The sequence below is a fragment of the Odocoileus virginianus genome, unplaced genomic scaffold, assembly GCF_023699985.2.
Source record: "Odocoileus virginianus isolate 20LAN1187 ecotype Illinois unplaced genomic scaffold, Ovbor_1.2 Unplaced_Contig_11, whole genome shotgun sequence".
Classification (NCBI taxonomy): Eukaryota; Metazoa; Chordata; class Mammalia; order Artiodactyla; family Cervidae; genus Odocoileus; species Odocoileus virginianus.
The window spans coordinates 1,476,388-1,492,138 of NW_027224328.1; positions in this window are offsets into that span (position 1 = coordinate 1,476,388).

The window sequence follows — 15,751 nt, forward strand, 5'->3', positions numbered from 1 at the left end:
GGTGTTAATAAATATTATTATCTGGAATGCATTTATGGTTTCTTGGATATTGTCATGTACATCAAAATCTATTGAATTGTACACTTTAAATATGTTCATTTTAATGTATGCCAGTTTTCTCTCAATAAAGATGTTAATATGAAAATCAGGTATCATTAATTCACGGTGTGTATCTGTTTATAATGTTTATAAGCTCCCTTGTATACACAGCTGGAAATAATTTGGCATGGGTAGGAGAGATGAAATGCTGAATACCTCTGGAGGGTTAGGGTTCAGAATTGAAAACAGAAACTCACAAAGTGTAAATTTTTTTATTTCACAAATAGAGCATAGCACCTGTCATACCTGTGCTTCTTACCTGAAGATTGGGAATCTCCTACCATTTTCAACCTTTCATGGTCATTCATGTTTCTTTCTGAGTAAGGAAAAAAAAAAAATTACAGACAGGCTGGAGTGAACATACTGGTTTCAAGATTCCGGCTCAGTATCTGGACTTACTTCAGTAATCTGATGGAAGATAATCTCAAATGAGAATGCAAAGTTAAGGCAATCTAAGATGTGAATATCATATTCAGGCAATCTCAAATGAGACTACAACAGTAGTATATAAATTTCAATAAAAGTTCCTCAGAATCTGAACTGCTTCCTTTTTGGCACATGCTATCCACAAATCATTATCAATGCAGTTTGAGAAGATACTAGAGAGGGCTGGTAGCTGAAATAATTCTTCCAACTGCTGGGTTCAGTGGTTTATGAAGCCAACAGGTTAAGCCTTCACACCATGGCCCTTACCTTCACATACTTTTAGTTAATTTGACCATTATAGCCAACATTAAAAAGCAGAGACATTACTTTGCCAACAAAGTCCATCTAGTCAAAGCTATGGTTTTTCCAGTAGTCATGTATGGATGTGAGAGTTGGACTATAAAGAAAGCTGAGCACTGAAGAATTGATGCTTTTGAATTGTGGTATTGGAGAAGACTCTTGAGAGTCCCTTGGACTGCAAGGAGATCCAACCAGTCCATCCTAAAGGAAATCAGTCCTGAATATTCATTGGAAGGACTGATGCTGAAGCTGAAACTCCAATACTTTGGCCATCTGATGCAAAGAGCTGACTCATTTGAAAAGATCCTGATGCTGGGAAAGATTGAAGGCAGGAGGAGAAGGGGACAACAGAGGATGAGATGGTTGGATGGCATCACCAACTCAATGGACATGAGTTTGAGTAAACTCCAGGAGTTGGTGATGGACAGGGAGGCCTGGCGTGCTGCAGTCCATGGGGTCACAAAGAGTCAGACATGGCTGAGCAACTGAATTGATTATAGATCCCAGCCACAGATCCAAGCCCCAAAGTTTTAAGAGTAAAATAGCAAGTTGTGAAAGTGAAAGTTGCTCAGTCGTGTCCGACTCTTTGCGACCCCATGGACTTAGTCCATGGAATTCTCCAGGCCAGGATACTGGAGTGGGTAGCCTTTCCCTTCTCCAGGGGATCTTCCCAACCCAGGGATAAACCCAGGTCTCCCACATTGCAGGCGGATATTTTACCAGATGAGCCACAAAATAGCAACTAAGACTTCTTGAAAAGAACATGATTTTACTTTAGTAATAATAATAATAGAAAAAAATGACATCTAATATTTATTGTGTTTCCTTGACAGTAAGTCTAGTTCTAAGCTTTTAACTTTTATGAAGAAATTTAAACTCACTGTAACATTATCAAGGAGCTTATCATTATTATTAATTCATAGATGAGGTAACTTCCTAAATGTAACAGAGAGGATAAAAAGTTTTTTTGAAGTAACATAGTCAATATGGGGCAGAGGTTGGCTCTGATCATTTAACCACTTTGTTCTATTCTACTGCTTCTCTCTGTTTAGGAGTGTTGCCATGAATGCTCTGATGTGCTAAGCTTCTCCTTCCAGATTTAGAAAACAGACCTCAGGTTCAACAACAACAAAAATACTGTGCTACGAGCATTTTGCTCAGATAATGAAGTGAGGATGAAACCATGGCAACCTGGATTTCAAAGTCCCCTCCCTGAGAAGCAAGCAAACAGTAATGTGCTGGCATTTTTTTCAAAGTTGGATTGTAAGACATAGAGTTCCCTCTATTTTGTATGTTGAATTTTTAATGTGTGAACATTATTCTGCATCCCCCAAACAATTATTTCAGGAGCTGGGCAGATTTTGTGTTTGTGTGACACATATGTGCATTAAAGAGAGAGAGAGATTAGGGAAACTAATGGCTAGATTATTTCACTCAAGACTTTGCCTGGAGCACAAATTATTCCTAAACTTTACATGCTGTCTTATAACTATACATTTTGCTGAAGTACAACTCAGCTATTGCCACATTAGTGCTCTATTATAAACCACACCCTAAACCCTGGACACTTACCAGCCTGTGCTGCGTTGGTTGAGTGCTATCCCACAGAAGCTGGCGACTCTGCAGCGCTGTCTCACACGGCAGCTTGCTTCTTGTTATCTTTGTTATCCTCCTGTCCAGGTTGAGGCAGCAACAGCTGCTCCAGAAGCACTTCTCCTGGAGACGTCAGAGGTACAAGACACTAATCCTAGCCGCTCACCAAATTTCAAGTCACTGCTACTATCCCATTGGCCGGTGGCCCTTTCTGGCTGACCGCAAACCCATGGGAAGTACCCTTGACTTCTAGTGAAAGCCATACTGCATGTTTCAAGGACCTTTTTGGGATGTTTGTGTATGCTAGGTCACTTCAGTCATGCCTGACTCTAAGAGATACTATGGCTTTTCTGTCCATGGGATTCTCCAGGCAAGAATACTAGGGTGGGTTGCCATGTCCTCCTCAGGGGATCTTCCTGACCCAGGGATTGAACCCATGTTTCTTATATCTGCTGCATTGTCAGACAGGTTCTTTACCACTAGCACCATTTGGGAAGCCCTTCTTGGGGACAGTAATCCATACAATGCAGCTCGCAGGAGCATTTACGGAGCTCTCTTGCTCAAATCTGCTTTATCTGCCATTGGTCTGCTTTTGTGTTTTAAATCAATCTTGAATCTTTTTTGTTTGTTTTATAATTAAGGAGTTTACCTAAAGGATGAGATGGTTGGATGGCATCACTGACTCAATGGACCTGAGTTTGAGTAAACTCCAGGAGTTGGTGATGGACAGGGAGGCCTGGCATGCTGCAGTCCATGGGTTCACAGAGTTGGACACGACTGAGCGACTGAACTGAACTTACTTAAGAGAGCTGTTTTCAGCCTCTTGGCATCCTTTAGGGACAATAGTGACAGGCAGTTACTTATATAAGGTAAGGTTCATCTTTTTTCAAAATGATTTGCATATAAACTTTTCACATTTCTGCTGTATATTATCAATTCCCTTTCAAATTTATCTTTTGTTAAACAAAGAGTGACCAGAAACACTTAATACTGGGCAGATCACAAGCTTAATTTTATCACTGAATCATCCCATAACATCCATCTGGTTATATAATTTTGTGTATGCTTATTCACTTCAGTCATATCCAACTCTTTGTGACCCTATGGGCTGTAGCCTGCCAGGCTCCTCTGTCCCTGGGGATTCTCCAGGCAAGAATACTGGAGTGGGTTGACATGCCCTCCTCTAGGGGATCTTCCTGTCCCAGGGATTGAACCTGAGTCTCCTAAGTCTCCTGCACTGTAGGCAGATTCTTTACACTCTGAGCCTTCAGGGAAGTCCATATAATTTTGAAATTACTCCTTATTTTAACTTTGAAATTGTTTGCTAAATGGTCTTTAAACTTATTCAATCAACTCAGCATTCACTATTCTACAGGCAATTTAGGAGAAAACTAAGAGAACTCTTTTCTTTCCAAGTCCATTTCTTGCCTTCTGGGTTCATATAGTCACAGATATTCTCTCTGTGGTCCTCTCAAGTGCGATTCAAACTATTTATAGCTCAGTGATATCTTTACAGGTATCTGACATGTATTAGACAAGCTTCAGAGCACTGTCCCTACAGAGGCAAGATGAGGAAACATAGAAAATTAGATTAGCTCTCCAATTTAATTCTCAGGGTTCCCTGTCCTAAGATCTTGCTTAAGCAATAATTAAACAAACAAACAACAAAAAACCTCCCATTTACAGCTGTATGATGGAAAGAGAGTCCCATTGTCTGGGACAATGACAAGCAGCCAAGAACCTCAGAGTCTAAACGCAATCACACCTAAGCATAAGTCTATGGACTTGAGGATAAACAAACAAGCAAACACATAATCTCCCAAAGAAAAAAGGCAAATGCATGGGTGAGAAGTGCGGACACCGTAGGGGCTGAGCAAACTGGAAATACATGGAAAGGTCAAGCACAGACCTTAACTCTTTTCCATATACTTAGGAATGTCATTCTCCTTATTTGCTCACATTCTAATCTACCTTTAAGATACTTATTATTCTCTTCTCAAAGTGTTGATAAAACTTATTTTGCTGTTGTTATTTAGTCTCTCAGTCTTGTCCAACTCTTTGCCACTCCCATGGACTATAGCCCACCAGGCTCCTCTGTCCATGGGGCTTCCCCAGGTGAAAATATTGGAGTGGGTTTCCGTTTCCTTCTCCATGGGCTATTCCCCACCCAGGGGTTGAACTTGTGTCTCCTGCACTGGCAGGCAGATTCTTTACCACTGAATCACCAGGGAAGCACTGAAACTTATTTGGAACTCTTCATGTATACATTTTACGAGCTTTGTTTTTATATGTGTATTCCTTCTTTTTTTTTTTTTTTTTTTTGCTAAATATCGTTAAAAAGAATCAATGTATAAAATCCTCCAGGATAAAGAATTTTGCTATGTGCCAAATGAAAGGAAATATCAGTGCTTCTTCTTCATTCCACCCACCTTCCTCTTAATGTTAAATGCAGCGCACTTGCTACTGCAGATGTGATGTATATTATAAAATGTTAGAGGGGCTAGTTTTGCACTTAAATTACATCACCTTTCATATTTTTAGAATAAATAGTGTAAAAACTCACCATGATCAGTCATTGTTATACGAGACATCTTTTTTCCAATGGAGAAAAAGTGTCGTTTATTTTAATACTTCTGATTTATTAAATTAATTATTTCATCTGTGCTTTTCTTTACTTCTTCTTTCCCAAAAGGGAAAGTAAAGTTTGAGGTCAAAAGTGTGGTATATAACCCAAGGCCTAAAATAATTTGTCAAAGTTTTGGAAAAAATACATTTAGCATATTTTTCTCTTTTTAGAAATTATTCTCCAGGGACTTCCCTAGTGGTCCAGTGGTTAACACTTCACCCTTCCAATGCAGGGGATGTGGGTTTGATCCTAGTCAGGGGGCTAAGATCCTATATGCTTCTCAAACATCTCACATTCCTCTCTTCCAAAGAAACAAAGCATAAAACAGAAGCATAGCTGTAACAGATTCAATAAAGGCTTTAAAAATGGTCCACATCAAGGTAGAAAGAAAGAGGGGAGAGGAGCCAAGATGATGGAGGAATAGGATGGGGAGACCACTTTCTCCCCTACAAATTCATCGAAAGAACATTTGAACGCTGAGCAAACTTCACAAAACAACTTCTGACCACTAGCAGAAGACATCAGGCGCCCAGAAAAGCAGCCCATCGTCTTCAAAAGGAGGTAGGACAAAATATAAAAGATAAAAAGAGAGACAAAAGAGCTAGGGACAGAGACCCGTCCCGGGAAGGGAGTCATAATAGAGGAAGTTTCCAAACACCAGGAAACCCTCTCACTGGTGGGTCTGGGGGAAGTTTTCAAATCTTGGAGGGCAACCTAACTGGGAGGAAAAATAAATAAAACCCACAGATTACATGCCTAAAAGCAACTCCCAGCAGAAAAGTACCCCAGACGCCCGCATCCGCCACCAGCAAGTGGGGGCGGAACGGAGAGGAGCGGGCGGCATTGCTTAGGGTAAGGACCGGGCCTGAATGCCCTGAGGGCAATCGGAGGGAGCTAACGTGAGATAGCAACTTAAACTGTGGGATAGAGAGAGAGAGAGAGAGAGAGAGAGAGAGAGAGAGAGAGAGAGAGAGAGAGAGAGAGAGAGAATTAACTGGCCCGAACACACTGCCGGCCGTTCGCAGAACAAAGGGACTGAGCAATTCCAGAGAAGAGCTAGCCAGCTGCAGACCGGCCCATCCCCGCCAGAGGCAGGAGGCAGGGGGGAGGGGAAAGGGGCAAACTCGGCCCCAGAGACAGCACCCCCTACCAAACTGCAAACAGGCTCCCAGTTTCTAACCAAAGACTTCCTGAGATTCTGGATGGTTGACATCCGCAGGGAGGGTCGCGGCTAGAGGCCAGCTCTCAAGAATAGGCATAAGCCACATGCATCTGACTGGCACGCGTAGAAACTGAGGCTGTGACTGTGGGGCGGGGGGAGAAGGCGCTCCGCACCTGGGGAGAGTGCGCCGGTCAAGCTCCGGGCTGCCTTAGCCGCTCAGACGGGGAAGGCACGAAAAGCAGGCCCAACCGAATGTGCGCTTTTGTGTATTACCCGAAAACTGGAACCGCACGCAACGCAGGACCCACTCCATATAGAGCAGCTGGGAGCCTGAGCAGTGTAGATGGGGAAGCACACACCCGTGAGCGGGGCAAACCCAGTGTGGCCGGAACACTGCGAGTGCTCCCCACACACGCCAGTGACATTTGTCTGCAGCGCCCCTCCCTCCCCGCAGCACGACTGAACAAGCGAACCTAAACAAGAGACCACCTCCGCCCGCCTGTGTCAGGGCGGAAATTAGACACTGAAGAGACCGGCAAACAGAAGCCAAAGAGACAAAGGGAACCGCTTTGGAAGGGACCGGTGCAGCAGATTAAAATCCCTGTAGATAACACTGACTACACCGGAAGGGGCCTATAGATATCGAGAAGTGTAAGCTGGAATGAGGAGCTATCTGAAACTGAACCGAACCCACACTGACCACAACAGCTCCAGAGAAATTCCTAGATATATTTTTACTTTTTTTTAAATTAAAAAAATAATAATTTTCCTTTTCTTTTTTTTATTTTTTCTCTTTTATTTTCTTTTAAAATTCCCTATTACTCCTCCATTACTCCTTAACTTTCATTTTCATATATTTTTACTATTTTTTTTAATTAGGAAAAAAATTTTTTTTCTTGTTTTATTTTTTTCTTATTTTCTTTTAAAGTCCTCTATTACTCCTCTATTACTCCTTAATTTTCATTTTCATTTCACTATAACCTTGCAAAAAAAAAAAAGAAGCCATATTTTTTAAACCAAACTTCATATATATTTCTAAAATTTTTTTGTGTTTTTGTTTTTGTTTTTAATATTGTATTTTTAAGAGTCTAACCTCTACTCTAGATTTTTAATCTTTGTTTTTCAGTATTTGATATCAATTTTGGACATTTAAGAATCCAATATTCAGTACCCATTTTTACTCAGGAGTGTGTTGATTACTCTCTCCCACTTTTGACTCTCCGTTTTCTACCTCAGAACACCTCTATTTCCTCCTTTCCCCTTCTCTTCCCAATCCAATTCTGTGAATCTCTGTGGGTGTCTGGGCTACAGAGAATACTTAAGGAACAGAGAACTGCGTAGATCTGTCTCTCTCCTTTTGGGTCCCCCTTTTTCTCCTCCTGCTCATCTCTATCTCCCTCCTCCCTCTCCTCTTCTTCATGTAACTCTGTGAACCTCTCTGGGTGTCCCTCACAGTGGAGAATCTTTTCACCATTAACCTATAAGTTTTATTATCAGTGCTGTATAGTTGGAGAAGTCTTGAGACTACTGAAAGAATAAAACTGAAATCCAGAGGCAGGAGACTTAAGCCCAAAACCTGAGAACACCAGAAAACTCCTGACTACATGGAACATTAAGTAATAAGAGATTATCCAAAAGCCTCCATACCTACACTGAAACCAACCACCACCCAAGAGCCAATAAGTTCCAGAGCAAGACATACCATGCAAATTCTCCAGCAACACAGGAACATAGCCCTGAGCGTCAACATATAGGCTGCCCAAAGTCACACCTAACACATAGACCCATCTCAAAACTCACTACTGGACACTCCATTGCACTCCAGAGAGAAGAAATCCAGTTCCATGCACCAGAACACTGATGCAAGCTTCCCTAACCAGGAAACCTTGACAAGCCAATCGTCCAACCCCACCCACTGGGTGAAACCTCCACATTAAAAAGGAACCACAGACCACCAGAATACAGAAAGCCCACTCCAGACACAGCAATCTAAACAAGATGAAAAGGCAGAGAAATACCCAACAGGTAAATGAACATGAAAAATACCCACCAAGTCAAACAAAAGAGGAGGAGATAGGGAATCTATCTGAAAAAGAATTTAGAATAATGATAATAAAAATGATCCAAAATCTTGAAAACAAAATGGAGTTACAGATAAATAGTCTGGAGACAAGGATTGAGAAGTGCAAGAAATGTTTAACAAGGACCTAGAAGAAATAAAAAAGAGTCAATTAAAAATGAATATTGCAATAAATGAGATCAAAAACACTCTGGAGGGAACCAACAGTAGAATAATGGAGACAGAAGATAGGATAAGTGATATAGAAGATAAAATGGTGGAAATAAATGAAGCAGAGAGGAAAAAAGAGAAAAGAATGGAAAGAAATGAGGACAACCTCAAGGACTTCTGGGACAATGTGAAACGCCCCAACATTCGAATCATAGGAGTCCCAGAAGAAGACAAAAAGAAAGGCCATGAGAAAATACTCGAGGAGATAATAGCTGAAAACTTCCCTAAAATGGGGAAGGAAATAGTTACACAAGTCCAAGAAACTCAGAGAGTCCCAAACAGGATAAACCCAAGGTGAAACACCCCAAGACACATATTAATCAAATTAACAAAGATCAAACACAAAGAACAAATATTAAAAGCAGCAAGGGAGAAACAACAAATAACACACAAGGGGATTCCCATAAGGATAACAGCTGATCTATCAATAGAAACCCTTCAGGCCAGAAGAGGATGGCAGGACATACTTCAAGTAATGAAAGAGAATAACCTACAACCTAGATTACTATCCCCAGCAATGATCTCATCAGATATGAAAGAGAATTCAAAAGCTTTGCAGACAAGCAAAAGCTGAGAGAATTCAGCACCACCAAACCAGCTCTTCAACAAATGCTAAAGGATCTTCTCTAGACAGGAAACACAGAAAGGCTGTATAAACGTGAACCCAAAACAACAAAGTAAATGGCAACAGGACCATACCTATCAATAATTACCTTAAATGTAAATGGGTTGAATGCCCCAACCAAAAGACAAAGACTGGCTGAATGGATACAAAAACAAGACCCCTATATATGCTGTCTACAAGAGACCCACCTCAAAGCAAGGGACACATACAGACTGAAAGTGAAGGGCTGGAAAAAAATATTTCATGCAAACAGAGACCAAAAGAAAGCAGGAGTCGCAATACTCATATCAGATAAAATAGACTTTAAATAAAGGCTGTGAAAAGAGACAAAGAAGGACACTACATAATGATCAAAGGATCAATGCAGGAAGAAGATATAACAATTATAAATATATATGCACCAACATAGGAGCACCACAATATGTAAGGCAAATGCTAACAAATATGAAAGAGAAAATTAATAGCAACACATAATAGTGGGAGACTTTAATACCCCACTCACAACTATGGATAGATCAACTAAACAGAAAATTAACAAGAAAACACAAACTTGTTCAACCCATTTACACTCTCCGACATAATCACAGCAGGATCCTCTATGACCCACCTCCCAGAATATTGGAAATAAAAGCAAAAATAAAGAAATGGGACCTAATGAAACTTAAAAGCTCTTGCACAACAAAGGAAACTATAAGCAAGGCGAAAAGACAGCCCTCAGATTGGGAGAAAAGAATAGCAAACGAAGCAACAGACAAAGGATTAATCTCAAAAATATATAAACAACTCCTGCAGCTCAATTCCAGAAAAATAAATGACCCAATCAAAAAATGGGCCAAAGAACTAAACAGGCATTTCTCCACAGAATACGTACAGATGGCTAATAAACACATGAAAAGATGCTCAACATCACTCATTATCAGAGAAATGCAAATCAAAACCACAGTGAGGTACCATTACACGCCAGTCATGATGGCTGCTATCCAAAAGTCTACAAGCAATAAATGCTGGAGAGGGTGTGGAGAAAAGGGACCCCTCTTACACTGCTGGTAGGAATGCAAACTAGTACAGTCACTGTGAGAACAGTGTGGAGATTCCTTAAAAAACTGGAAATAGAACTGCCATATGACCCAGCAATCCCACTTCTGGGCATACACACGGAGGAAACCAGATCTGAAAGAGACACGTGCACCCCAATGTTCATCGTAGCACTGTTTATAATAGCCAGGACATGGAAGCAACCTAGATGCCCATTAACAGACGAATGGATGAGGAAGCTGTGGTATATATACACCATGGAATATTACTCAGCCATTAAAAAGAATTCATTTGAATCAGTTCTAATGAGATGGATGAAACTGGAAGCCATTATACAGAGTGAAGTAAGCCAGAAAGATAAAGACCAATACAGCATACTAACACATATATATGGAAGTTAGAAAGTTGGTAACGATAACCCTATATGCAAAACATAAAAAGAGACACAGATGTACAGAACAGACTTTTGGACTCTGTGGGAGAAGGTGAGGGTGGGATGTTTCAAGAGAACAGCATCGAAACATGTGTATTTCCTAGGGTGAAACAGATCACCAGCCCAGGTTGGATGTATGAGACAAGTGCTCGGGCCTGGTGCACTGGGAAGACCCAGAGGAATCGGGTAGAGAGGGAGGTGGGAGTGGGGATCGGGATGGGGAATACATGTAAATCCATGGCTGATTCATGTCAATGTATGACAAAAACCACTACAATATTGTAAAGTAATTAGCCTCCAACTAATAAAAGTAAATGAAAAAAAAAAAGCATTAAAAAAAAACAAGAAAAAAAAAAGAAAACAAAGTAGAAAGAAAGAAAGAGAACCACAACAACAGAAGAAGAAAACAAAAAGAAAAAATTATTCTCCATATCTCTTATCATGGGCTTTCAGCTACTTTTTTCTTTGTGGGCATAGAAAGACTAACTGTCACTCTTTGCTAGCGAGTAATTTTTCATGCATAATCTTTGAAGCCACTTCTTTAATTTCTCTCTGCCCTACCTACATAATTTTCCTAGTTTTTCACAAGCATATTTTGTCTGGGAATAGCTTCCAGCATTTTAGTTTTCCTTTGGAGCAAATTCTCTCCCAAATCTAATCTGGACCCACTGGAATTGCCACTGGTGGGGCTCCCCTACCTGCCAAGGGTTATGCACATAAACTAGACTGATCAATTAGAGTTTTCCATCTCTCCTACACAGAAACTATTTCAGAAACAGATATTGTCCTGAACTAGGTCTTTCTTAGGTAACCTCTGTGTGTGTGCTTAGTCGCTCAGTCATGTCGAACTCTCTGCGACCCCACGGACTGTAGGCTTCCAGGCTTCTGTGTCCTTGGAATTCTTCAGGCAGGAATACTGGATTGGGTTACCACTTCCTTCTCCAGGGGATCTTTCGGACCCAGGAATCAAACTCGTGTCTCCTGCATTGCGGGCAGATTCTTTACTAGCCTTCTTAAGTAACTTACCTGATATTTAACATATGAACTCTGGGAGAGGAAAGGCATCTCTCTTCCTCTAGGATTAGAAAGTATAAAGAGTTAAAATGCAGAAGTTATTTTCCAGTCTCATGGAGAAAGCAATGTACAATTGAAGCCCAGATCCATGGGATAAAAAACAAAAATATAGAGATAAGTGCAGACCCCTGGAGAAACCAGTTGAGTCCCCACATCCAGCCAGAAGACAGAGCTGGTGAAACAATATGCTTTCCTAGGTATTGCACAGTTGATGTAACTCCTATGTTTAATAGATAGGTCATATTTTATTATATGCATTTTACAGATCGGAAATCAAAAGACTGAACAGGTTAGTTTCATACAGCTAATACTAGGATGTCTGTACCCATCTTATGTGTAATTAAGTGAAGACTCTTCTTCCAAATTTAAAAAATTGCACTTGCATGTTTATTATAGTAAGTGTGTACTGGATAGATATCTAGTTCCTGTCTTAAGAAATAAAATAATATCTTGGTAGATTAATCTAACTATCCAACCCTAGAGCAGTAGAATATAGTAGTGGAAATTAGAGATTTTTGAAGGAAGTGACTTTATTTCTACCAAACCAGAAAGTTGACTCATAATGAGAACAAATAGTGGGAAGGGATGGAATATTATGGAAATAGATTTCTAACCTCAATTCCCAATATTGAAAGACAAACTTCTGGTTTCACTTCTTACATGGAAATGTGTGAAACTGCAATTTTCTTTCTGGGAAGCCCCTGTTCTACTGCCAGAAAGGAGTTGGAGGATTGACTGGTTTCTGAGCACCTTAAGATTGAGGATATTTACTTTATTCATTGACTTATTAATTCATTTATTTGAATGCCTCCTCTGTTCATAGCTTTGTGCTTATTGCTATAGGAGATGCAAAATACATAGTTCCTCAGGGGAGAGTAATAAATCAGGCTCCTTGTATTCAATAATCTACTGTCAAAACATTCTGGAAGTACTCAGGTATAAATCCCAATAGAGATATCTGCTAATAGAAGAAACATCCTGGAGTTGACTTAAAAAAAGAAATAAAACAAACCAACACCCACATTTATAAACACAAAAATTTATTTTAAAAGTTTTTGAGTTGATTTGAAAAAATATATAAACTTAGAGAAATAGTAATTATCAGGACCAAAGAAAGGAAAGCAGTTTGGTATACTGCCATTAAAAGTGCTAAGCAAACCTGTGATTAGTAAGTAAGAATTAAGTTTTGAGCTTTCAGGTAGTCAGGTGAAAACATGATTATTTATATAGCTCTCATGATTGAAAGCATTGAATATATGAATTCCTTAGGGTTGAGAAATGTATTTTTTTAATATCTGAAAGTATATTTCTTACATGGAATTTTCTGTATTGAGATATAATAACATTAGACCACAGACAAATTTTTATTTTGTTGTCACTCTGTCACCAGAATGCAAGTGGTTCCTCCAGGACTAAAATAATTGTTAATGATTGATGCTGTTAAGGTTTGTGGATTAAGATGTGTATACGATGCATGTGATGAATTTGTACAAAGCTGGTCCAAGGCAGACTGCATACCAAGAATGGCCAGGATGTTTGATTTACAGGAACAGGGGTTTTGTCCTAAATGGGTTCAAGTAGAAAACAGCAATATTGATTTTGAATATCCTGCCCAAGTTCACCACTGTCCCCCAAACTCTCATCTTCTCTCAACTAAATTTGCCATCTGGCCATTAAACACAATATAATCAAATAGCTAAGGAGGGACTCTGAAACCAGATAATCTGAGTTTAAATTTCAGCTCTGGCACTTTCTAGATGTGAGACCTTGTGAAGTTTACTCCAATAATCCAGAATATTTCCTCATCTTTAAAATGAAAATAATAGGGATTTCGCTGGTGGTCCAGTGATTAAGACACTGCACTTTCACTGCAGGGGGAGTGGGTTTGATCCCTGGTTGGGGAACTGAGATCCCATAAGCCCTGTAGCCAAAAAATTAAACAAACAAACAAAAAAAATTGAAAATGAGAATAATAAGTGTGCCCTTAGTAGTTTTTTTTTCTCCCCCCTATAAGGCTCAAATATATTTAAGATTTTTAAAGCTCCTAGAACTATGCTAAACAAATACTAAGTGTTATTGCAAGTGGTGATTTTTCAGAGACCCCAGAGAGTGAGTTGCTTACAGTAAATATGGGATTGTTTGCAGTGTTAATCTTCTATTTGTTCAGTTAACATCTGAGTTACTGTTTATTTCAACTCTTCCAAGTATTCTGATAAAATGAATTTCTACTTCATATCTCTGTGGTCAATTCTTTTTCTAAAAAGCATCAGTTTCTAGTAGCCATGTTGATCTTGTAGTCCTGGTCTTTCTGTACCGCAGTTGGCATAGCTCTGACTCTCAATCTTTTTTCTGTTGCCACGGTTCTTATTATAACAACCTAATTCTCTCCTTCTGTGTGTCAGTTTTAGAGTCCATTTAGAGTCAGGTATAATTAATTAATTAATTAATAACAATTAACAGTTATTATTTAATTAGCAATTAATTAATTATAATTAATTTCCGGTTACTAATAACTGTAGGATTGTAATGAAAGACTAGCTTGCTTACATGTTTTCATCGCTTTTTTTTTTCTTCAAAATTTAAGGCTAATTTAACTATTTGGTAGGCCTGTACAGGAGTTAGGAGCATTGGGTAGAAGAACAAATGGTATTCTAACTAGCGGTGAATGAGTTCTATGTTCTCAACAATTCTCCTATTTGGGAACTCAGGATTACCTTCCTCTGTAAATCCTTGACTTGAATTTTAAAACTTGTAACTTGGCCTCAAACTTACTGAGTGATTGATGTGTATGGATGTCCATATTGATGCATGTTGATGTATATGGATTGCATATAACTGATAATCATACAAATGGTGACATTTGTACCAAATTTGAGAAAAAGATTCTAATCTAATTGAATGAAAATTCCTTCAGAACCTCAAATTTTGTAGCTTTTGATTTATTCCGCTAGATATTTGATGAACCATTCACTTGATTGTCTTCTAACATAAAAATCACATTGCTTCTGGGTGCTTATAATTTATAAGCTTCTGAGGTTGGCAGACTCCTTCCATACTTTTATTTATTCTTCTACTCATTCAGCAAGCATATTCAGTATATACAGTACGTGAGATGAAATTCATAATATTTGATTAAGCAGATCCTATTCTAATGCTAATCTTTAGTTTGGTCAGTTCAGTTGCTCAGTCATGTCTGACTCTTTGCGACCCCATGGACTGTAGCATGCCAGGCCTCCCTGTCCATCACCAACTCCCAGAGCTTACTCAAACTCATGTCCTTTGAGCTGGTGATGCCATCCAACCATCTCATCCTCTGTTATCCCTTCTCTTCCCGTCTTCAATCTTTCCCAGCATCAGGGTCTTTCCGATGAGTCAGTTCTTCCCATCAGGTGGCCAAAGTATTGGAGCTTCAGCTTCAGCATCAGTCCTTCAAATGAATATTCAGAACTGATTACCTTTAGGATGGACTGGTTAGATATCTTTGCTGTCCAAGGGACTCTTAAGGTTCTTCTCCAACACCAGAGTTCAAAAGTATCAGTTCTTCGGAGCTCAGCTTTCTTTACAATCCAAATCTTACATACATACATTACTACTGGAAAAACCATACCTTTGACTACATGGACCTTTGTTGGCAAAGTAACATCTATGCTTTTTAGTATGCTGTCTAGGTTGGTCATGACTTTTCTTTCAAGGAGAAAGCGTCTTTTAATTTCATGGCTGCAGTCATCATCTGCAGTGATTTTGGAGCCTAGGAAAATAAAATCTGTCACTGTTTCCACTGTTTCCCCATCTATTTGCCATGAAGTGATGGGACCAGATGCCATGATCTTAGTTTTCTGAATTTGAGTTTTAAGCCAACATTTTCACTCTCCTCTTTCACTTCCATCAGGAGGTTCTGTAGTTCTTCTTCGCTTTCTGCCATAAGGGTGGTGTCCTCTGCATATTTGAGTTAATTGATATTTCTCCTGGCAATCTTGATTCCAGCTTGTGCTTCATCCAGCCCAGCATTTCTCATGATGCATTCTGCATGTAAGTTAAATAAGGAGAGTGACATACAGCCTTGAGGTACTCCTTTCCCTATTCGGAAC